Source organism: Furipterus horrens, unplaced genomic scaffold, assembly GCF_987537825.1.
Source record: "Furipterus horrens unplaced genomic scaffold, mFurHor1.1.pri manual_scaffold_1, whole genome shotgun sequence".
In the NCBI taxonomy this organism is placed as follows: Eukaryota; Metazoa; Chordata; class Mammalia; order Chiroptera; family Furipteridae; genus Furipterus; species Furipterus horrens.
The window spans coordinates 83,795,955-83,820,214 of NW_028327171.1; the positions used below are offsets into that span (position 1 = coordinate 83,795,955).

General features: G+C 38.3%; 2 protein-coding genes across 3 annotated transcripts in view; one reads left to right on the plus strand and one right to left on the minus strand.

The window, feature by feature from the left end:
* Nucleotides 1–24,260, minus strand: part of CMSS1 (cms1 ribosomal small subunit homolog) — a 389,163-nt gene that overhangs the window by 83,950 nt on the left and 280,953 nt on the right. The window lies entirely within an intron of this gene.
* Nucleotides 3,810–24,260, plus strand: part of FILIP1L (filamin A interacting protein 1 like) — a 291,329-nt gene continuing 270,878 nt past the window's right edge. Inside the window, exon 1 of one of the 2 annotated variants that reach the window (XM_090276095.1) lies at nt 3,810–4,204. The gene's annotated coding sequence lies outside the window, so the exon portion shown is untranslated. The remainder of the gene's footprint in view (nt 4,205–24,260) is intronic. The other variant, XM_090276093.1, reaches the window with a different exon arrangement.

Genomic DNA, 24,260 nt, shown 5'->3' on the forward strand with positions numbered 1-24,260 from the left:
TTTTCAGAGAACCAGTGCCCATTTGGAAAAGTAATATACACGCAAAAATGAAGAGAGCCACACAGTGATATATATCAACAAAGCTATTGAGTGATGATAGCTATGCCAAGAGAAAAGCATTACATAATGACATCAAAATAGGACACTTGAGGAATGGCTCAGAGTTTAAACAGCTGTCACCTGGTATTTTGGCATTCTTGAAGTGTATGAAGAAACAGCCCCTGAAAACTAAAGAGTACAAAATATTTGCTACAACGAGATTCCAGGGTCAAGAATGAGTCCCTCATCTATCTCTTATCTCTCTTTTTCTCTCTTAAACTACTAGTGTCTTTTTCACTTTAGAAAAATATGAAACCCCAAAATATGTAAAATTCCAAAACATTGTGTCCATGTTGATTTCAAAGGAAGAGAGTGGTGCCCCTAATTATACCATTTTCCTAAACATACCTGTTTATTTGGAGATACTTTTTAAATTTTATTTTGTGGATTATCTAGACCTTTCATTTTTATGTACAGATTATTAATCCTATCATTAGAAAACATGAAGGAGAAGATAATATGTGACATTTAATCTGTCAATTTTAATGCTGGTAAAATGTCTGTTAGGAAAAGTTTAAAACCCTGGACTTTAAAAATGACTGATAGGTTTAATATGTGTATTTTTCTTATTGCTTTACCTTCCGGGTTGCTCCTTTCCTTTGTCCACTTGGTCAAAGTGGTCAGTGTTGTTTCCTCTAGTTAATACACATCTATTGTGCACTGGCTGTGTGCTAGGGGCTGGGGCCACAGTGTGGGAGGGTGCATGCTGCACTCCAGGAACTTCCAGTCTATTAGGGGAGAGGTAAGTATGTTGGAGACCGCAATAAAGTGAGACTGAGGGTAAGCTCTGGGTGCCTTGTGAATACCATGGAGGAACATAATCCACCTGCAGTGGGGAGAAGACAGTGGGAAGGATGGGATCTGGAATGTGGGTCAAGAAAAAAGTGAGGCATGCCTAGGGAGCACTGTCTCTGATGTCCTGTGATCCAGCTCTGCTATCAAGAACTCCATGTTTCTTCTTACAATCTTTTATAATTCATCAAAACAAACAAAAAAGGAAAAACAAATTAGTTTAAACTTTACCATATTTTCAAGAACTAGTACTGTTTATCTCTTTCTACACTTTCCAGACATCTGCAGTAATAACTTAGTAAGAGTTGAGCAAACAGCACAGGGTTTTCCTGGATCATTTTCAAGTCATCAATTGACAGACTCATAGAATGTTAAGCCCAAACAGCACTAAGATATGATCTTCTTTTCAGTGCAAAACCTTCACAGAAGAGAAGCTCAGAGTCAATGAAAAAATGACCACTAAGTGAGTAGGAATATTTTTTCTCATATTTCCCTTCTCGGTTGCTTGGTTGCCCATGAGTAGGCAGGAATATGAACCTTTAGAGAATCCATTCCCTTTCCTTGAAGGATTAGGGCTGATGGAGCTGAAAACTGTCAGGACTGAGAAAGTAGCTGGCAGGGTGGGAAGACTGGTTATACACAGGGGCAATGAACAAATAAGAGTTTGAGGATAACAGAAACCACTGTTGGGTGAAGGAGTTACAAATGTGGAAAGTGTAAACAGCTAGACTGCTCCTACAGTATTAGATTGGAACTGGAGCTATCAATGTGCTTTCATTGTATTTAAATCAGGTAGACAGAGTAACAGATATAGCTGTGTGTATATGTGGGTGTCTGTTTCCTAGTTGTTTTGGTTGAGAGGGCCTGTAGGCAATGGGCATATTCTAATTCAGTGAGCACACTCAGTGCCCTGATCTTGGTTTTCACACACTATTTTTCATAATGGACTCAGGTCTTGAAGATGTAGCGAATTCCAAGGATGGGTAGAGAAAGTACAAGATGCATATGAACATTTTATTCTGCCAGGAAGTTAAGAAAGTACTCAGAAAATGACGAGGACTTGTCAAAAGAACACAGCTTGAAGGGGCTCCCACTGAACAAATCTGAGATCATTTGGGCATCAAAATAAATAATGGTATTAACTGATTATAACCCATTGATTAAAATAGAAACCCATAAGTGTGCACATTGATATAAATAAATACAAAAATAAACAGGGGTGAAGGGAAAGCTCTTCCTTGCAGTAGACAGTTTATTTAGAAGCAATATATTTACATAATCTCAAAGTATCTTTCCACAAAACATTTATTAATTGCAAAGGGTAAAACTACCTTCACAGTGGAGAAATATGACAGATACCACCTTAACCAAGTAAGGCTGGTATGCATCAACTCCATTTATGTATCTCCTAATATGATTAACTAAGAATGTAGCATTGCTTCTACAGTATTCCTGCCAAAAAAGCACAAACTCAGTCTTATTATGAGGAAACATTACATGACCCTAAATTGAGGAACATTTTACTCTTCAAAAATGTCAAGTCACAACAGGAAAGGCTGAAGATTCAAGGAGACTCATGATAACTAAATGTAACATATAATCCTGGACCTATATATGATATTATTATTATTATTATTTTGGTAACAAGTTGAATGGGAACCATGGGCTGTAAGTTAGTATTATATCAATGTTAATATACTGAATTTGATTGTGGTTATGTAGAAGACTGTACTTATATTTTAGAATAGTAACACTAAAATATATAAATTGATTCGGAAAAATATAAACACATACATACACAGGGAGGCAGGGGGAAGTGGGAGAGCAAGAGGAGAAGAGAGGGAGGGAAAGGAATGGGAAAAAAGTAGAAAGCAAATGTGGTTAACTGTTAAACACTGGAGAACCCGAGTGAAGAACACATGGGAATTTTTTGTTATTTTTATATATTTTTTGTATGTTTGAAATTATTTCAATGGTAAGAGTTAAAAATAAAGAGTATAGGTTTTAGTGTGACTCAGATCCAGTTTTGAATTCTCAGTCTAATATTTATCATCCATGATACTACAGGGAAGTTATTTAATTATTCTGAGCTTCGGTTTTCTTATTTGATCACCAATATAGGACTAATTGAAAGGAATGCTGTGAAGATTAAATAAAATAATGCACAGATTGAGCACTGGTTGGTGGTGGGTTTGTCCAGTAGACAATGAGTGATGCAATATACTTGCTGAAAAATGAAGGAGTTCCTTCTTCCTGTCCCTTCCACTTCAACTGGACCAACTGATACCACTTAGAGAAAAATACACTCTTCAAATTTTAGCAATCTAAGGTATGAGATTTCTCTTAACTGAATAATATAAAACAAAAACTTGAATAATGATAAATACCACCACACATTTGGATGTCGCTCCAAAGTTTGCTCAGCACTTTGTACTCATGTCTCATGTGACACTGAATGGAACAGGCAAGCATTCAAGTAAAAGTTCAACACAGTGTTAATAATAGCGAATCTCTACAGTGCCTTGGGGTAGAACTGTCAAAGAAGAGGTCATGCCCTTGTTACTTAAGTCTCAAACAAGGCCTGCATTGGTTCATGGATGCAGGTACACAATGAGGTGCAATTTAATGTCCATCTGGGCATCTGTTCCTAAGACGCTGGCACTGCTGTGTTTGTGCTTCAGTGAATCTGGGGCAGTGACAGGCATAGAAGGGGACCCAGGTTGTGACTGGGAAGATTCTTCTCTCAGCTAAGATGTGCACATGAATTTGAAATTACCCAAGAGGGTGTTTCAGAGCTGCCTGCCAAAGAGTGGTGTCTTTTAAACTGCAGAACAGCTGCTGGGCACATGCATGCAAACACACACACACACACAGACAAACTCACAGAGTCTATACCTGCCTCTACTGTCTGCTCTGAGCAGACAGCTCCTGGCTTTTGGGTCGCCTCATCCTGAAGCCCAGTCCAGTTAGAGCCTTTCTTCTCTGGATACTGGCAGGCCTGTGGGGTGAGAGATTCTGCAAGGTCACCTGTCTCCAGAGCATGAAGGACGCTGCCCAGCGAGTGAAGAAAATTATATTTAGTGTTTGGGCCCAATCAGTGTTGGGCTCCCCACTGCACCTCCTTTACAGAACTGTCAGTGGTCCCTGGTTGCAAATCCTCTGTGGCCTTGAAGTCCACAGAACAAAAACTGAGAGAGTGTCCAAAAGGAAAAGAAGAAAACATTGGTGTTGGTTCCTGGATTCCACTGTTGGATTTTGGTGGGAATGAGAAGAGAGGACTGCCAGGCACGGTCAAAGGTGCTGGTACAGTAAGGTAAGTGTCCCTATTGCTGCTGAGGACAGGCTTTGGGGGTGTTTTGTGTAATCCAACATCTGGAAATTGCCAATACTGCTCTCCAACAGCAGGATCTTCTGGATTTATGCAAGGAGATGCAGTAATCTCAGGTACGATTAAGAGCTTATGATGATGAAGACTTTTAGACTAATATGAGTAAGAGCTGCTTACAAAATAAAGGAACTATTCAGACAATAAGTTTTGCCAAAATGGTAGGCATCGAGTAAATCAAAATGAAATTTTAAGTTATCATCCTCTTAAAGACAAATGGTTAAAAATTTTAAAAAGTTTGTGCAAATAACTTCCCTTGTTAATAGCTTCATTTTATAAGATGATGTGAATAATCAATATATAATTTCAAAGCCACCATGATGTGATGAAAATGGAGAATTATACTGGTTAGGCTAGATTGGAGAGGAAGAATTCTCTTTTCATGAAAAAACAGAAGAAACTAACATCTTAAAATGGCAACTAGATTGCATTCTCTTTTCTTCACTTTTGTTCATATTTCATACTTTTGTTCATATTTCTTTGGTACTAAGATTTGATGAATTGGAGCCAGAACACAGAAGCATATTTTTGAGGCAGAGTTTTTGGAAGGTCTTGGGGGGTTACCCTCCACTTCAAAGAACATGACTGGATATCCATTACATATCACATCTCAATGTCAATAGGAGATGATGCTGAATTGCTGCCAAATGATACCAGAGAAAGTTCTGCTCACTGTACTTGCTCAATGGGAGTATTAGTCAATGTTTCTGGTGACTGCATAGTTTTGAATACTGGAGCCCCAATCAACAGAGAATATAGATATGTGAGCTGAAATGCTTGACATAATCATTCTTATTTTTCTTCATAATGACAGAGTATTACATATCTTTTTTTTTTCAATATCTCTGCAAGTATCAAGGATTTCATGAGTTGCAATATATATGCCATGCATTCACTATGTTCTATGTGTGTATTAGGTTTGTATGAAAGAGGGCATGGAGTATTGTACTACTGGAGAGCTCGCTCAGATTAAGACAATGTTCCTCTAGGTGCAACAAAAAATGCTTTTCCTGTGATGGCACTTCCCAGTGTATAGGCATACCTCATTTTATTGTGTTCTGCTTTATTGTACTTCACAGATGTTATGTTTTGTTTATTTGTTTATTTTTTGTTTTTTTTTTAAACAAACTGAAGGCAAGACCTTCCACCAGCAAAAAAGATGATACTTGCTGTGTTGCAGTGGTCTGAAACTACAACCACAAGATCTCTGAGGAGTGCCTATATCAATCATCCCTCAAAAACAAATATCCCAAGTAAATATGCCTCCACAGTATCAATTCATACTATTATGAAACTCCCATTATATTTAATTAAGATTAGCATAAATACTTTAAGAGCTGTTTGCCCTTGAAGCTTTCCAAAGGCAGATAATGTTCAAGGGTTACTTTCACTTTTTAAAAACAAATATGTAGGGCAATTAAGACAGGACTACTCTGGAGAGTTTTCCAAGTAATTTCTCAAAGCATTGTGGGTTTGGGTTTTTATGATAACCAATGCAAGAGTTTAGTTTTGAAGGCTCAGAAAATACCAGAAGTAAAGGGCCCTGTATTCTCTCTTCAGAATAGAGTCCATATTATTTGTTTTAACTTAAAGTAAAATTTTCATTACCATCGACATACGTGCCTTGCTTCTCTAAAATGTTACATTACAAAACATTTTTTAAAAAAGTTAGTTGTTTTTATTTGTTTTAGGATAGGAACTACTGACCACCAGCATTTAACAGCCATTCATACTGAGTGCAGAACAGATTTTTTTCTTTTTTTATTAAGATTAAGGAAAACACTAAGGAAACCACTTTTATGATAAAGGGCTTAATTTGTTTTCTCATTCGTTTATTCATTCAGCAAATGTTTAAGGGTGCCTACCACATGCAGTTATGGTTTCTACGTGCCATGTGTAGAAATCTTCTGAGACAGGCCAATTACTAGAAATTTGAACATGTATATTGTTCATATTGTTTACCATGTAAATGTTTTCTCCCTCATTTCTAATTAAAAGAAAAGTTAAGGACATTTCCAAAATTATTTTCCCTACTTTATAAAGGTTATTTAATGTCTGTGAGATATGGAGATAATGTTGCAGACCAAATCATCAAATAATCAAGTTCGAATGTACATTTCAGTGCAAGTACCTGAGCCTCATTTGAAGGATGTTGACATTTAAGCTGATCTAAACTACAGAAATTAGACAAAAGGCCCACATACTGATAGGTTGTTCCCTTAGAATTGGGTCAGACAGAAAATCCCAAAGGAAAACATCAGAACAAAATTTGTACTGTAGTCTCATAGCTATTTGGGGTTCAAATGTGATGGAAGTTCAAGATGTTTCTATCTAATCTGTCTGACAGAATGACTGTAGTCAGTCACTGGAGGCTACATCTGAGAGAGTGGCAGTATTTAGTTGAGTATACTTTTTATGATGGCATTAATTGTAACAATAATACCATTTTATACCTATGAAGTGTTTTACATTGTTTATAAATTTCAATATCAATCACTTACTTGATCCTATGGACCCTGCACAGAAGGAAAAATAGGTATTATTCCCTGTTCAGCAGGTGGATAAACTAGGTTTTATATGTTTAAGGGACTAGCTTAGTTAATTTCTTTCTGATGCACAGGCTCATTAAGTAATTTCTCAAGTGGAAGATTAGAAAAATTCTGAGTTTTCAACATGAGTACTCACAGCTCTGACCTACTGTTTCAAGGTGGCAGATACTGGAAACTATGTCACAAAAGGAGAGTTTTAGGCCTCCCCACACCCCATCCTCTTCCTTCCTCTATTTCTCTTCTAGTTACTCATCCTATGGTTCTTTCCTCTGGCCCTTAAAAAATCAGGTTAGGTTAGTTGCTAAAAGAGATTAAAGCTACCGCCTTTTTCCTTCTTAGGGCGGGGGGCAGAAACAGTTCAGTATATTAGTATTTTCACCTGTATGTGAATGCAAATGTAATTTTAAACTGTTGGTTAGTGCTACCACCAGCCTGGCAACATAAAACACTGTCTCAAAGAGCACATCAACTGCCTACCCAGTTTCGATCCTGCTTCTGGTGGAAGAATAAGTGGGCCCTTGAGAAAAGGAGTACATCCTGGGTAAGAGAGAAAAGCACAGGAAAAAATTCTCTATGTGGAAAAATGGTAAGCACTATTAACCAAGAGCAGTATCAAGATAGGAAGAGCTGAATAGAGCAGTCCTAAGTGGATGAAGAAGCTCTTTTTGATAGATTTTGAGAGAGTACATTAATCTTCTGGTAACTAAGCTACTGAGGTAACAGTATGTAGGATACCAGACATAGTACTATGAGTTCGTAGCAATGACCACTCAAATACACAAGACTTCATTTCTTCCTTGCATTTTTTTCTGGAATTATTTTGTACCTATTTAAAGTTTGCTGTAATTGTTTGGAGACTTTAGGTTACTTTTCTTTTGTGTTGGTGGCTTAAAATGAATGTCTTAGGTCTTCATAATGGGTCTAAGGACAATCCCTGACTAGGAAAGTAGACTGCAGGGTGGCGATAGCAAGGTGGAGCAAGCAGAGGCTGCTTCTGTGTTGCTCCTTCGAGCTGCTTCTCCTGGTCCGAAAACAGAGACAGAGGCAGCTGCCTCTGAGCCGTGGTATTAAACCACCAGGTTGGGACTAGGGACACCAACATCTTGGTTTTCAGTTGCTCTGAACATCTTCACACGGAGCTATTTTAAGAACCTTTGCATTTGATCAGGGAGCATGTGGGGTTAAGCCTTGTGTTTTCCATTTCAGTTTTAGATCCTAAGCAGGTGCAGTTAGTAGTTCAGAATTTTAAAACTTACTATTGTATATCACCCCAACTAATGCAAAAATTACATTATATTAAAAAAGAAAAGTATTTCATTGAGATGGAGACTTTTTCCTTAAATAAAATTAAAAGTTTTAGGGAGCTGAATTTTAAAAAATCACTGACATTCTCCATTATAAGACTTGTTAGGCAAATTCTGGTTAAAAGTATATATTTAAAAAACCCATTTGGCTACAGTTGGCTCAGGCCCATAATGTTCTACTTATTATGCTTGGAAATTTGCTGACATATACCACTGTATAATACGGACATCAAGGATAGTTTGACAATATCAAATTGGTTTTCCTTCTTTTTTCTTTCTTGTTTGCCAATGTCTACTTTATTTTTTGACTTAATTTTTATTGTATTTTTTCATTACCATTTAGTCCTCTTACACCCCATTCACCCCAGCAATCACCACACTGTTTTCCATGTTCATGAGTCTGTTTTCCTTTTTGTTCAATCCCTCCACCCTCTCACCTCCCATCTCCCACTATCATCCTGTTCTCCATCTATGAGTCTGTCCCCATTTTCCTCATTAGTTGGGTTTGTTCATTAGATTCCACATATGAGTGAAACCATATGGTATTCGTCTTTCTCTGACTGGTTTATTTCACTTAGGATAATGTTCTTCAGATCCATCCATATTGTCACAAAGGGTAAAACTTTCTGTTTTTACGGTGGAGTAGTATTCCATTGTGTAAATGTCCCATAGTTGTTTCACCCACTCATGTACTGATGGACATTTGAGCTGCTTCCATATCTTGGTAATTGTAAATAACACTGCAATGAACCTAGGGGAGCTTCTGTTATCTCAAATTAGTGTTTTGGGTTCCTTCTGATATATTCTCAGAAGTGGGATCACTGGGTCAAAAGGCAGATCCATTTAAAATTTTTGAGGAATCTCTATACTGCTTTCCACAGTGGCTGCACCAATCTGCATTCCCACCAACAGCGCAAAAGGGTTCCCCTTTCTCTACATCCTCACCAGTACTTGCTGTTTCTTGATTTATTGATGACAGCCATTCTAACAAGTGTGAGATGATATCTCATTGTGGTTTTCATTTACATTTCTCTGAAGATGAGTGATGTTGAGCATTTTTCCTATGTTCATTGGCCATCTGTATGTCCTCTTTGGAAAGGTTTCTATTCAGGTTCTTTGTTCAATCTTTAATAGGACTATTTGTTTTTTTGGTGTTGAGTTTTGTAAGCTCTTTATAAATTTTGGATATTTACCCCTTATCAGATGTATCAGTATATGTTCTCCCCTTCTGTGGGTTGTCTTTTATTTTGTTGATGATTTCCTTTGCTGTGCAAAATTTTTTAGTTTGATGTAGTCCAATTTGTTTATTTTTTCTTTTGTTTCCCTTGCCTGGGGAGATATATCCAATAAAAAATTGCTATGAGAAATGTCTGAGATTTTGCTGCCTTTGTTTCCTTCTAGGATTTTTTATGGTCTTTGATTAATTTAGAATTCATTCTGGTGTGTAGTGTAAGACAGTGGTCTAGTTTCATTTTTCATTTTTCTGTAAATTCCTGTTCAATTTTCCCAATACCATTTATTGAATAGACTAATTTTTAGCCCATTGTATGTGTTTCCTTTCTCTGTGGAATATTAATCAACTCTAAAGGCATGGGTTAAGTTCTGGGCTCTCTATTCTGTTCCATTGATATATGTATCTGTTTTTATACCAGTACCATGCTGTTTTGATTACTATGGTCTTGTAGTATATTTTGATATTAGGTAGGGTGATTCCTCCAACTTTGTTCTTTTTTCTCAAGACTGCTGTTGCTGTGTGGTGCCTTTTGTGGTTCCATATAATTTTTTTTATACTTTTTCTAGTTCTGTTAAATACGTCATTGGAATTTTGATAGGAATTGCATTGAATCTATAGATTGCTTTGGGGAGTATGGACATTTTAATGATGTCAGTTCTTCCTATCCATAAACACGGGATGTGCTTTCACTTATTTGTATCTACTTCTATTTCTTTCTTCAGTGTTTTATAATTTTCTGAGTACAGGTCTTTTACATCCTTAGTTAGCTTTATCCCTCAGTATGTTATTCTTTGTGAAGTAATTGTGAATGGGATTGTTTTCTTAATTTCCATTTTTGTTAGTTCATTATTGGCATATAAAAAGCACTGACTTCTGGGTATTAGTTTTGTATCCTGCTATTTTGCTGAATTCATTTATCAGTTCTAGTAGTTTCCTGAAATCTTTGGGGTTCTCTATGTACAGTATCATGTCACCTGCAAAAAAAGACAATCTTACTTTTTCCTTTCCAATTTGGATGCCTTTTATTTCTTCTTCTTGCCTGGTTGCTGTGGCTAGGAATTCCAGTGCCACATTGAATAAGAGAGGTGAAAGTGGACATCCCTGTCTTGTTCTGATCTTAAGGGGAACGCTTGTAGTTTTCTCCTGTTGAGTATGATGCTGGCAGCGGGTTTTACATCCTTGGTTAATTTTATTCCTAGGTATTTTCTTCTTTTTGAAGCAATTGTGAATGGAACTGTTTTCTTAATTTCCCTGTTTATTATTGGCATATCAAAATGCAACTGATTTCTGGATATTTATTTTGTGTCCTGCTACTTTGCTGTATTCATTTATCAGTTCTAGTAGTTTCTTGGTGGAATCTTTGTGGTTCTCTATGTACAATGTCTTGTCATCTGCAAAAAAAGACAATTTTACTTCTTCCTTTCCCATTTGGATGTCTTTTATTTCTTCTTCTTGTCTGGTTGCTATGGCTAGGACCTCCAGTACTATGATGAATAAGAGAGGTGAAAGAGGACATCCCTTTCTTGTTCCTGATCTTAAGGAGAACGCTTGTCATTGGATTCACTGATCTTCTGTACCATTTTCTTTCAGACTCTATTTTGTTTATTTCTGCTCTGATCTTTATTATTTCCTTCCTTCAATTCACTTTGGGATTTGTTTGTTGTTCTTTTTCAAGTTCCTTTAAGTATAAAGTAAGATTGTTTATTTGAGCTTTTTCTTTTCTTTCTTTTTCTTTTTAGATAGGCCTGTAATGTTGTGAATTTCCCTGATAGGATTGCCTTCCCAGTGTCCCACAGACTTTGGATTGTTGTGTCCTCATTTTCATTTGTTTCAAAGTATCTTTTGATTTCTTCCTTGATCTTGTTGTGACCTATTCACTGTGTAATAACATGTTATTTAACTTCCATGTCTTTGTTTGTATTTCAGTGTTCTTCTTGTGATTGATTTCTATATTCATAGCATTTGGTCAGGAAGATGCTTTATATAATTTCAATCTTAAATTTATTGATACTTCTTTTGTGTTTTAACATTTGGTCTATCCTAGAAAATGTCCATGTGCACTTGAAAAGTATGTATATTCTGCTGCTTTGGGGTGAAATGCTCTGAGGATATCAATTAAATCCATTTGATCTAGTGTGTTGTTTGAGGCTGCTGTCTCCTTGTAGATTTTGTCTGGAAGATCTATCCATTTAAGTCAAGGGGGTATTAAAATCCCCAACTATGACTAGTTCTGTTACTCTCTCCTTTTATGGATATACTTTACATATTTAGGTGCTTAAATTGGGTTCCCAAAATGTTTATTAAAGTTATATCCTCTTGTTGGATTGTTCCATTTATCACTATGCAGTTCCTTCGTTGTCTCTTACTATAGCTTTGGTATTAAGATCTATTTTGTTGGATATAAGTATTGCCTGTCCCTTTCCATTTGCATGAAATATCTTTTCCATCCCTTCTACTCTTTGTATATATGGGTCTTGTTTTCTTAGCCATTCACCTACCCTATGTATCTTGGTTGGCACATTTAAGCCATTTACATTTAAGGTGACTTTTGGTATATACATATTTAGTGCCCTTTTATTATTAGACTATTTTCCTCTGTTCTCTTTCTTTCTCTTCTTCTCCTCCTTCTTTGCATTCTTCTCCTTTCTCTTCTTCTTCCTCTTCCTCTTCCTTTCCTTCATCTTCCTCCTCCTCCTCTTCTTAAATAAGCCCTTTAACATTTGTTGCAGTACTGGTTTGGTGTTAACAAACTCCTTTAACATTTTCTCGTCTGGGAAGCTTCTTATTTTTCCTTGGATTTAAAATGATAGCCTTGCTGGGTACAGTAGCCTTGGTTGTAGATTCTTGCTTTTCATCACCTTGAATATTTCATGTCCCTCCCCTCTGGCCTGAAATGTTTTCTTGAGAAAACTGATGACAGCCTAATTGGTACTCCCTTGTATGTTACTACCTGCTTTTCTCTTGCGGCTTTTAGGATTCTACCTTGTCTTCTAAATCACTGATTAAACCCTCTGCTTTATCTAACCTACAGTTTATTCCTTCCAGTATACTATTTATTTCAAATATTCTTTATTTCTGAACTGGTCCTTTTTTATGGTTTCAATGTCTTTTTCATGCTGTTGAGTACCCTTATAATCATTACTCTACACTCTGTATCTGATAAATTGCCTCCATTTCATCTAGGTCTTCTGCTGAAGAATTCTCTTGTTCTTTCATTTGGGGACTGTTTCCTTGTCTTCCCATTTTGGCTGCTTCTTTGTATCTTCCCCCTACTCTCGCCTTATTTAAACTAATCAGTGATATAGCCTCACGCTGTAATCAGCAGTCCAGTGTAAGAATCACAGGGTGGGGCAGAGTAATTCCCATCAGTGGGGCTGTTACTTCTCCTCAGGCTGATGCCACTCAGGAGTGCTCTGCCTGACTAACATTGCTTCTGTAGAATGGGGAATGATTCAGCATAGGGATCCCTAGTCCTTTCTCTCTGTTCTCTCCCCAGAGCTGCCAACCCCAGACCTTCCTCAAGCATCTCTAGTCTGCTCTGCCCTCCCTCAGCCGGAGCTTAGAATAATAGGCTTCAAATGAAATTTTATGTTGGCCCTTTAAGAGGCTTTCTGTGTTTCTAGCTGTCTCTCCCTGGCAGAGAGAAACCCTGCTATTTACAGCTGGATGTTATTTGGTTCTTTTCTGGCTCTGCTGCTGTAGGCTGGGGAGCCCAGCTTGGGGTTTAGACCCCACACTTCTCAGGGGAAATTCCCCAGCCAGTGAAATATGTCTCTGGAACTTCAGCTGCTACCTGTGGGATCCCAGCCAGTCTCACTGTAGTGAAGTGGTTTCTTCTGTCAGTCCTTGGTTATAAGTCTTCTTTCCAGCTATTATTCAGTAGGTTATTAAGGATAATTTCTTTACAATTTAGCTGCAATTTCAGATTAGTCCTGGGAGGAGGTTAGTGTAGCTTCTACTTACTCCTCCACCCATTTCGATTCTCTCATGGTTTCCCTCTTGAACTTTGATAATTAAGAGACAAAGATCCTCTAAGACTCATTCCACTCCCTGAAGCTACATAGAGTTGAAATACAAGTAAAAGCAATACAAAACAAAAATCATTTCTTTAAAAATATTTTAATCTTAGTATTTGCAAATTTCTCTGAAATTTACATAGGTCTTCCCTGCATGCAAATCATACCGTAATAAAATAAATGCGAAAAGATGTTAAGAGGCACCATCTGTGTTGCTCTACATTAAAAGCTCTACTTTTGTGTTGAGGCTTTGCAGAGAGGTTTTCAGTGGGAAAAAAATTATAGGGTACTAAAATAAACAAAGAAAAAACAATCTGTAGCAAATAACTAATATAGTCCACTCATACCCCTCATTTTACAGGTGAAGAATCGAGGCCTGTGGAAATTTTCCCAAAGTCCCAGGACTAAAGATACTTGTTTTTCTAAAGATAATTAAAAATTATCAAGCTATAGAAATTCAACTCTAACTACTCTTGTGCGACACCGACTGTCAAAACCTCATTGTCTCATGAAAAAAGTCAAAGGGAAAGCTATGCAAATAACTCCAATTAGCCTTCCAAATGTGTTGAGAAATTGGTGAAAGCCTGCTGGCTTCTGACAAATACACAATTATGAGAGAAAATCAGCTGATTTTAGTAGTAGGTAGGCATTATTTATTGTATGCATGGTATCTCTCAAAAACAATACTCCACCCTGCCATGACTACCACCACAGCCTGTACTCACTATGGGAGGGTATTACCAAAGAAGATTACCCTGGTCATGCCTGGGAGATGCAAACATTTGTTCATTTGTTCACTTGTTTGTGTAACAGGCAAATGCCAGGCACTTTCTGGGTCCTACATTCCAACGCTGATCTCAGAATTATAGCATAGTAGCATCTAGATAAGGTGCAATGCTCAACCACTGGAACAGAGTAAAGGCTGTTTGAATACAGTATTATCAGACAAAATTCCAGTTAAAACGAAACCAATAAATGAGTGTGTTTATTATAATACTTAGTGCCTAAGTATTTTTCCCAGATGGCATCATGGGTTCTAATTCCAGTTCTGTGTGATCTTCAAGTTACTTAACCTCTCAAAGCCTTAAGTTTCCTCAATCATAAAATGGAAATAATAATGTATTTGCCTTGTTGGGAGCAGTAAATGAGAAATATAAGTACAGTTAGTAGCATTTAAGTGTTCCACAACCAGGAGCTATTATTATCAGGACAGAAAATTCCCATCATGGTGCTATAGATTGGGTCTAACAAAATTCAGTCTTAAAAATATAGTATGCCAGGTCCTTTTGAGAAACTAATAAATGCTACAAAGCCCAGAATACACACGGACACAAAACCTGAATCCCTTGGATCAAATTAAGAAGTCTGGGGCTAGAAACATCACCTAGAAACCAAGGGACCTCGCATTTAAATGATGTGTTTTCTTTGGGACCCTAAAAACCACTGCTATAAACACTACACACCCACACTCAGGTATGAATTTAAAACGCCAAATTTTGTGGTTTTGACATTTTAAAAAACAAAGTTTATTATTAAACACAAACCATAAATTTCCTTGATCTATGTTAAAGAAGTAGAAACATTTTTTTCTTTCCCTGAGATTCTCTAGCTATAATCACGTAACTTTTTTTAAAAATTATTTTGCTCTCTCCTGCTATAAAATTTAAATCATATAATAAAAGTTCCACACTCACAATGTGATAATTTGTGGGCTCACAGCCCAGAGGATTTTGAGGAGATAATGAAATTCCTACATGTGTGCAAATTATTTCAGAATGGGAAATGACTCTTCCTGTGTAGCAGTAATTATTTATATAACACTACCTTGGGAGAGTGTTAATAGGAAAGCATTAAATTACTCCTTTTAAAACAAGGCACTTCCATTGGGTTTTACTTGTTCTTTCCTAATTTGGAAAGGCAATATTTGTACACACACACAAAAAGCAATTTTTACTATCCTATCATTAAATGGCTAGGTCAGGTTTCAGAAAAACTGTACTGATCCATTAAATACCTACCCAATGTGTGGAAGAAAGGCTCTAGCTCAAACCATGACAGAGCTGTAGATCTAGTGCTCTTCTTCTTTTTTTTTCATGCTGTATTAAGTACAAAGACTCTTCCAATCATGTCACCTAGAGATCATTTTGCCCACTGCTCTGTTTGGCCGCCAGTCTCTTGTCTCTCTCTTCAGCAATGGTGACATGGATACCCTTAAAGTAAGCACAGTGACCAGGAAGTTTGACTCCTAGAGAAGTGGTAAAAGAGGCCATAAGGCCATTTTAGTTTACCTCAAATTCATATGCACTTAGTAATTTCCCCAGATGGTATCATAAAACTGTAATCATGACCTAAGTAATCTAGTTTTTCAACAAGAATTCTATTATATTCCCATGTACATCTGGATAGTTCATTTGTACAAGGCAATTTCAGCTGAAAAGAGAACCTGAAGGTCCAGCTAGGTCTAGTGGAACTAATCTGTATAAAAATAAGAATTTTTTTTTTTAACACAAGGGAAGAACACAAAGATTTTCACTTATACTTGTAACTCTAAACCAGTAGTTCAGTTTGAACTGGTAACTACAAATTTACATCTCTTGGCTGTATTACAAAATACACAGGTATCTAATGCATTCAGAATTAGATCAGATACATTTTAGTGGCAAAATGCCAGTTGCTATTTTAATGGGACTTTTGGATTTCTACCCTTTGCCCCACTGACCAGAAAACGTTTTTCTTAGAGTTTCCTTTAGGATACTTTGGCTATGTTACTAATTTTCAGTACAATCATACCTCAGTATTCACAGGGGATTGTTTCTGGGACCACCAAGGATACCAAAATCTGTGGATGCCCAAGTCCCTTATATAAAATGGCACAGTACTTTTATGTTACCCTTTATAGTTTAAATCATCTCTAGGTTACTTTTAAAACCTAAAAATGTGACTACTAATTAAATAGTTGTTATACTGTATTGTTTAGGGAATGATGACAAGTAGAAAACATCTCTACATGTTCAGCACAGATGCAACCATCATAGGCCTAACTATAACAGTACACATCAGTACCAATGTAACATTTTTCTTCCAATATTTTCTATCCAGTTGATTGAATTAGTGGATGAGGAATCTGTGGTTACAGAGGGCCAACTGCAGGTTTTTTAAAGTAGCAAAATAGCCTCTGGCATTTAAAATTTTCCAAATGTGAAAATATACCATAGGGATCGGAGTACAGGCATGGGATTAGTGGAACAACCAGTCAGACACTCCATGAATGAATCAGCAGAAGGTGAGCAACATGCCCTAGAACAGGCATGGGTGCAAGGTTCTGAATCCTGAAACCCTTACTAGGGAAACAGAGTTACAGAGGATGTTGCCCAGGCACAAAAGGAGGTCACCTTTTTCAACTAAGGAATCAGTCTTCAGCTCTCCGTTATTCTCTGGGTGAGGAGCCAAAGTGGGATTTTTTAAGACAGTGCTTCACCGGGTGGCTCCAGATCCTTTGCCACCATTTCCTGCTATCTCTACAAGAGTCCTTCTTGCTCTAGCGGTCCTACTGTATCATGCATAATAATCCTGAGATTAATAAATCTGGTCAGATGGGAGGGTCACTGAAACAGATCCAGATTAGCCAACATGCAGAATGGGTGCAGCCTAGGCTGGCCTGGAGGAGGACTGAGCTTCCACGAAGCCTGATATCATCATCTACAAGTGTATGTCTCTTAGGTATGCCACAGTCTGGAAGGTTGTACTTCTGCTTATAATGGTATCCTGACTGTAGCGACTTGTTTCTGTGTCCCTTTGAAGAGTTAGCCTCTTATGATTTACTGAAGTGTTTAGGTCTGATTGTTCCTCAATCCCAGCCTACCACTGACAGTAATTTTATATTTTCTGCATATCTTATGCATGGCATACATTGATGTTTTCTCTTCAAAATCCCAGAAGGTATATTCTGACTGACTTGGTTTCTAGATACCCAAGCACAATTTGTCCAAACAAATAAAATAAGTCTGATGGTAAGAAGCTACGTAAAATGAATGACTTCCAAGAAGGGTTTGAAGTAAGAAAGAGTAAAAGGAGATAGCTCATTGACAAAAAGGAGAGATTACAAGCCACTCTCAAAGCTTAATTACAACACAGGAGGTTGAAAACCTGAGTCTAAGATGTGTCATGTGGAGAAGGGAGAATGAGAACAGCAGCAACTATGGGCTTCTGAAAAGGGAACTAATCTTCTGAAACATCTTCTGGAATGGCATTATCTTGACCTAGCAGTGGCTTTTCATTTCTACTTTTCAAACTACCTTTGTGTAAGGACTAATGACTGTTCCTCAGCCCATTAACCTGGACTGTCATTAATCTCCAGGAAATACCTTGTTGGTACTGCTCAAAAGATACATGAGTAATTGTGTGTGCTAGGTTAAAAATGATTAATCTTACAGCCACTTAACTACACTTTTCAGTGATTACTGAATTTTTCTGGAATTCCTTTTTGCCTCAGAATGCATTAACATTTTAATCACAGTCTTACTTGTAGGCTATGAAGTTGTTAGACAGGAATTTAAATTGATCAAAAAAGGAAAAACTCTTCTTGGAGAGTAAACTGAATTTTCAAAAACATGTTTCAAAAAGGATGCTACTAGTCTAAATTCCTAAAATTTGTATGTGTTTCATGTATTTGGAAATTGAATGTTGCCATTCCCAAGTCAATATTATTGGTTAGGTTCAATTATAGGCTATTTCAACTTTAATTTTTGGTCAGAGAATACACTATCTACTAAATCAGCTTTGTAAACAGGCTAGAAAAAGTGATATAGGTGTGAATGTTCATGAGACTTAAATAATACCTGTTGCTAAGTGTTCTTGTGAACACTCTGTCCAAGATAATAGCTATAGCTAACTATAGCAGAAGAAACAAATCATACACCAAATTTCCTATAAATATAAACCACATCATGAGGAGAGAATGAGATTAAAGCAAATGTTTTAATAGAAAGATTAGAATGAAAGCACAGGTGACGTTTTGGCTGTTACAGACAGAGGTGACTATACAGGTAAAAAATATGGAAGGAAAGAAACAAGTATGGCAATGGCTGGACAGTGAGCCCACTACCAATGAAAATAGTTATTCTCAGCCACTCTTTAGGGTAAGGGAAACAAGAGAGGTGACTGTTTTCACCCCCACTTTTCCTGAGTTTCTTTTCTACTTGAGGAGAGTTAAGAAGGTAAGGGCATTTGGTGTAAATCACTTAAAGCAACAGGGCTGCACTTTCTGCCACTCTTGCAAAATGGGACAAGGCCCTCAACCCTAAATTTTGGATTCCTAGGACTTGCAAAAGCAGGCATTGGTCACTGCACTGGATTCTTCTCTGCCTTGGTCACTGTTCTCTTGGTCTTGAGAAGACAGGTCTATGCTCCAAGCTGTTGTCCTTTAAACAAAGTTGTCAACTGCTAACAGTTTTGTTTAAAAGTTTATAAGAATGGTAGCCACATTGCTAACTGGGGTACCTCAAACAACATGTGGTTCAGATCTCTTGTTAAAAAAAAAAAAAAGAAGCTCAGAGTTCTTAAATAAACACACAAAGACAGCTAATGTAGTTAGCAGGCTGTGTGTGACCACAGCTATGATACCTTGGTCTTCTGTTACTTGCTTGGGCAGAGGTCAGGGAGAGTCATTCAGTGAAGGGGCCTCCAACCAGTTCATCTGGACACTCTGCCAGAGCCAGCTTGTATGCAGCCCCCACCCTGCAACTTGGCATGATTGTGCGGTTGGGGGGTGGCTAGAGAAGGGCTATCTACACTACAGCCTGCCCTCTTCAATCCAAACACACAGAGACAGTGGTTATCTTCATTTCAGGGAAATAAGAAGCAACCTTCCCTCAGAGGATGACCAGAAGCTCCAATCTGGTTACCTGGCCTCTGGGCCTACAGGCAAATAAGTGGTGCAAACGGACACTTCCAATAACTGAAAATCTCTGCATCAATGCTTTCATCAATGATCAAACAAGCTATTGGGAATCTTGGCAGGGCCATGCTCATGGTTCTGATTAATGAGGGTTTATCTTTACATAAAGATCAACTATTCATTGATAATGTCTCCAACGTTCATGGTACACAAAACTTGTTTCTTTAGGGTAGAAGAGACAGTTCCATTTTAATGCAATAATCTATTTGAACAAACCTGCTTATTGTAAAGCCAAACAGGCCAAACCTAAATGTTTTCCTGTTTCAGTTTTCCAGGGGGCACTTTGTAACAGCTACTGAAGCAGGGCTTCTAGTCCAGGCCATGCCAGCAGCCAGCACGCACCTCCACATCCCTGCTTTGGCCCTTCCCGGCCCACACCTCCTTTTGCTCAACACTCAGAGTGTTTGCTGTTACCTGCCTAATTAATGCTTCCTATTTTCCTAGAAAAACCTGATTTCAAGATTTGGGGCACAAGTCCCTACAGACTTGAGATCTTTAGGTACATAGAAGGACTTGTGCTTAGAGTAGATTTTGGAAAAATTAAATGCTTAACTTGTCACTAGTTTGGTTCCATGCCAATACCTGTGTGGCATCTCCAAAGGAGCAGCAACAGCTCAGGATTTGGGGGTCCCCTGCTTGTCTTTCTGGCCAGTTCTTGCTGCCATCCTCAGCTGCTGCCTTCTCCATGGTCTGATTGGGCTCCTTTTAAAGGGCTGCTCTGCTTATGTGGTGAGACTTCCTAACCACTAGCTGCCATTTAAAGACTCCTGGCTTAGGATCACAGACTGCACAGGAATACACAAAAGTTGGAGGAGGTCTTTCACAAAGTGTAGATCTAGGCACCCCCTAGTCAGTTGGTCGGCTTTGTTTTTATAGCATTTAGCATCCCAAGCCTCAACCACATACAGTTTTTCTCCTGCACGGCCATGAGCAGAAGGCATTACATTGCCTTTGCCTTTAAATTGCCCCTGCCAATCTGCTTGGCCTTGGCCAAGCTGAAGGTAGAAGGAAAGGCTATTTTTGACGAGAGGGCTTAGCAACATTCCCTAAACAGAAAATATCTTTCCTATATTCTCAAAGGATTATAGAACACTTTAAAAATGTAATTTAGTCTGTGATCTCAGAAAAAGGAGATAGTTGGCTTTGCAAGGTGTTATCTTTGGTAGCCAAGTAAAGAGCTAACAAATTCAGAGGACTCACAGTGTCCTTGGGCTTGTTCTTTCAGTCAATACCGAAGAGCTACTGAATGCAAAGCATTGTGGGAGATATAGAATGGAATCCAGCACTATCGTTGCCCTTGAGGAATTGTGAGTTTAGTAGAACTAGGAAAAACATCAAAACTATTAAAACAGTATAGAATATGAAAAGTGTCACAAGAGTGATAAAGTCCTGGAGTGATTCAAAGAAAAAAGAACTCCCATCTGTGGAGAAATAGAAATCAGTTTTACAATATGGATCCAATTTCTGCTACAAGCATCCTGTGCAGGGGGAAGGCTTTTAAGGTTCCTTCTTCTGCTCTCTGTATTATCCCCTTTCCGAGGACATTCATTTATCTTCTCACCGACCCAATCCCTCCTGTCATGGAGTGGATCAGATGGCACATGAGTTACTTTGAAGGGTGTATTTATTTTCACTGCAATCAAGAATTCCAATGGAAGTACTTTACTAAAAGCAAGGTTGTGAGTCATAACTTTTCTTCGGCTGCTCGCCCTCTGCCTTTTCTTTGCTTCTCCCAACCTGATCCCCCTACCTGGGGCCACTCTTACCCAGCTGCAGAGCTGGAGTGCTCCTCTCCCTCAAGTAGCAAAGCTTGCTTCCAGAAAAGTCTCTGGTCGTGACTTGTGCCCAAGGTCAATTTACCATCTCTTCTTGTGGGAAATGAGGAGTTGCCACTTCAGTTGTAGCATTAATTACACCTTAGTAAAGGAAAGTAGGACATCAGCTGTGCCTAGATGGTGAGGAAGAAAAAACATTTCCTTCCTCAGTCTGTTTAAAGCTGGCTCACACAGTAATTGGTGAGTGACACTCAGGAGAAGCTGATGCATGTGTTTGCTTTTCACCGTAGTCTAATGAGGGTTCCAGTTTGCACCGCACAGCTCTAGAGGTCCCCAAGTACGAAGTGGCCATGGCACCCCAAAGTCTGATTGCCGCCCTACATGCAAGTGAGAGGCCAGAACCACCCCACACTTCCTTCTCCGCTGTCCGTTACCTGGGCAAAAGGATTGACTCCTGACACCTCAGGAAGCTAACTAAGCCTCTTCAGACCACTCCACCAGAACGGAATAGGCTGGAAAGGGAGACCCTCTTCACTAATTGCCTAGGACACCTACACAACAGCACTCCGCCTGCACCAGCAGTAAGGCACTCGCTCACCTCACCAGGCTCCAGAATTCAGCAGAGGCCTCACAGCCTGCATTCTCACCGAGCAGCAAAACGCAGGCATCTCTAGTAAATAATCCTCTCTTCTGTTGTATTTTCATTACTGTACAACTCTGCTTTCTCCTTCAGATTCTTTCCTTTCTCTCTGACTTCCCTCCCAATTCTTCCCATGGTGCAGTCAGAGTCTCAAGACATAAGAAATAGTGCAAAGGCACAGCTTTGCAGCCAGGCAAATCTGGGTTCATTAATTCTAACATGAACCTTCTGTGTGACTCTAAATGATGCACATAGCCTCTGTGCCTTATGCCCTCACCAGTAAGCTCCAGATGACAGTACTCAGTCTGTAGGGTCCTGTGAGAACTAAATGCATAAAACAGTCAAGTATAGTGCCTGGCTTATCTTAGGTGCTTAATAGATGACAGATATTGCTGTTATTGGAATACCTACATGCTTACTCTTCTCAAGACTCTTCTTCCCTCCTCTTGTTCCATCTCTTGTCCTACGCTTCCTCCAGGACATAGAACATGTCAGTCTCTCAAGAAAAGACTGTTCATGCTCCCAAAGCCCAAGCACTGAGTGTCGGTAGCACCATTCACCAGGCCATTCCTTTCCACATCAAAACCCATCCTCTCTTGAGATTCACGCCACGCTTGTCCTGTCCCCAGTTTTGTCTACTGACCTCTCCTCATCATTTCACCTACCTAAGGACTGGCAACCCTGCCACAGTTTTCCTTCCTAATTCCCTCCCCATTGTGGGTAGCCTTGAACATGGCTGATCTTGACAATAATGAGACTCTAGAGTTTCTTAAATCTAAAACTGTTTGCACACTCTACCTCAGTAATCTGGTTTCACAGCTACACCTGGAATGTTCTAATTCTGCCTACCTATGTTACCTGGCTGTACTTAAGTGGTCCCCAAGTCCATCTCTCCTTTGTGAACTTTAGTTCCTCACTGCTGGCTACTGTATCTTATTTGATTTTTATCCTTATTCCTAGATAGTCTGGTATACAGTGGGTGTTTAATAAGTATTTATGGAATGAATAACATGGTACATTTGTACTTTTTTTTAGTTTACAATATGCTTCTCTATCATCTCATTGATTATTGCTTTAGGAAGTATTACAATTCCCCTGTGTAAATACAGAAGTGAGGCTCAGAAAAATTAAGCGACTTACTCAAGGTTATATGGTGCATTTACAAGAAGCACCTAAAGCCGGCTGGGGTTTTTCCTATCATCCCAGTTACAAGAACGGCCTTCTTTTTCACGTACCTTCCTTACCCTTGTATACTGAAAATGAAAAGGAAAATATGGAAAGATTACAGCTTATTCATCTTATGTACATATGAACAGTTCTGAGAAGATTATGCATCTCTGTGCTCCTGAGGCTCTCCTGCCATCAGAATGTCAGGATCTTAAAAGACTCCTATGATACTATATTTAGTTGCGAAAGACATTTTTAAGAGGATGAAAAGAGAATCTTGAGATTGGAAGAAACTATTTGCAAACCACAAATATGACAAAGGACATTAACCTAGAATGCATAAAAAATCCTCAAGATTTAACAGTAAAAGATAAACAATTCAATTAGAAAATGGGCAAAAGACATAAACAGATATTGCACCAAAGGGATATAGAGATGGGAAGTAGGCATATGAAGAGATATTCCACATCATTAGCCATTAGGAAAATGCAAATTAAAACCAAAATGAGGGGAAAGAGGGGAGGATCTACTCAAGGAACAGGTATAAATGTTCCATGGACATGGACACAGGGTGGGGATTGACTGGGGCAGGGGCAGAAAGGGCAATGGGGGAAAACTGGGACACCTGTAATAAAACAACAATTAAAAAATCAAAATGAGATGCTATTACACATTTATCAGAATAGCTAAAATTAAAAAATAGTGACAATACCAACTGCTGGTGAGAATTTGGAAAAACTAGATTACTCATACATTGCTTGTAGGAATGTAAATTGGTACAGTCACTCTGGAAAACAATTTGGCAGTTTCTTAAAAAACTAAAATATGACCCAGCTATTGTATTTCTGGGCATTGATCCCAGAGAAATGAAAACTTATGTTCACACAGCAGCCTGTACACAAAAGTTTATGGCAGCTTTACTTAATGGCCCCAAACTGGAAACAACCTAGACGTTCTTTAATGATAAGTGACATGGTTATACCCATACAACAAATGAATGGAACAAACTATTGATAAACATAACCTAGATGAATCTCCAAAGAACTATTCTGAATAGAAAGTCAATCCCAAAGGTTGTATCTTATATGATTTCATTTACAGAAATGGAGAACAGAATCGTGGTTCAGTGGTTTAATGAGATGGTGGAGGTGTGAGGGAAACACTTGTGGCCATAAAACGCCATCACTCTTGGTGCGATGGACATGTTCTGTATCTTGACTGCATCAGTGGTTGTATCTTTGTTGTGATACTGTATGATAGTTCTGCAAGATATTACCATTGGGGGAAACTGAATAAAGAATACATTGTTTTTTTCCATATGATTTCTCACAATTGCATGTCAC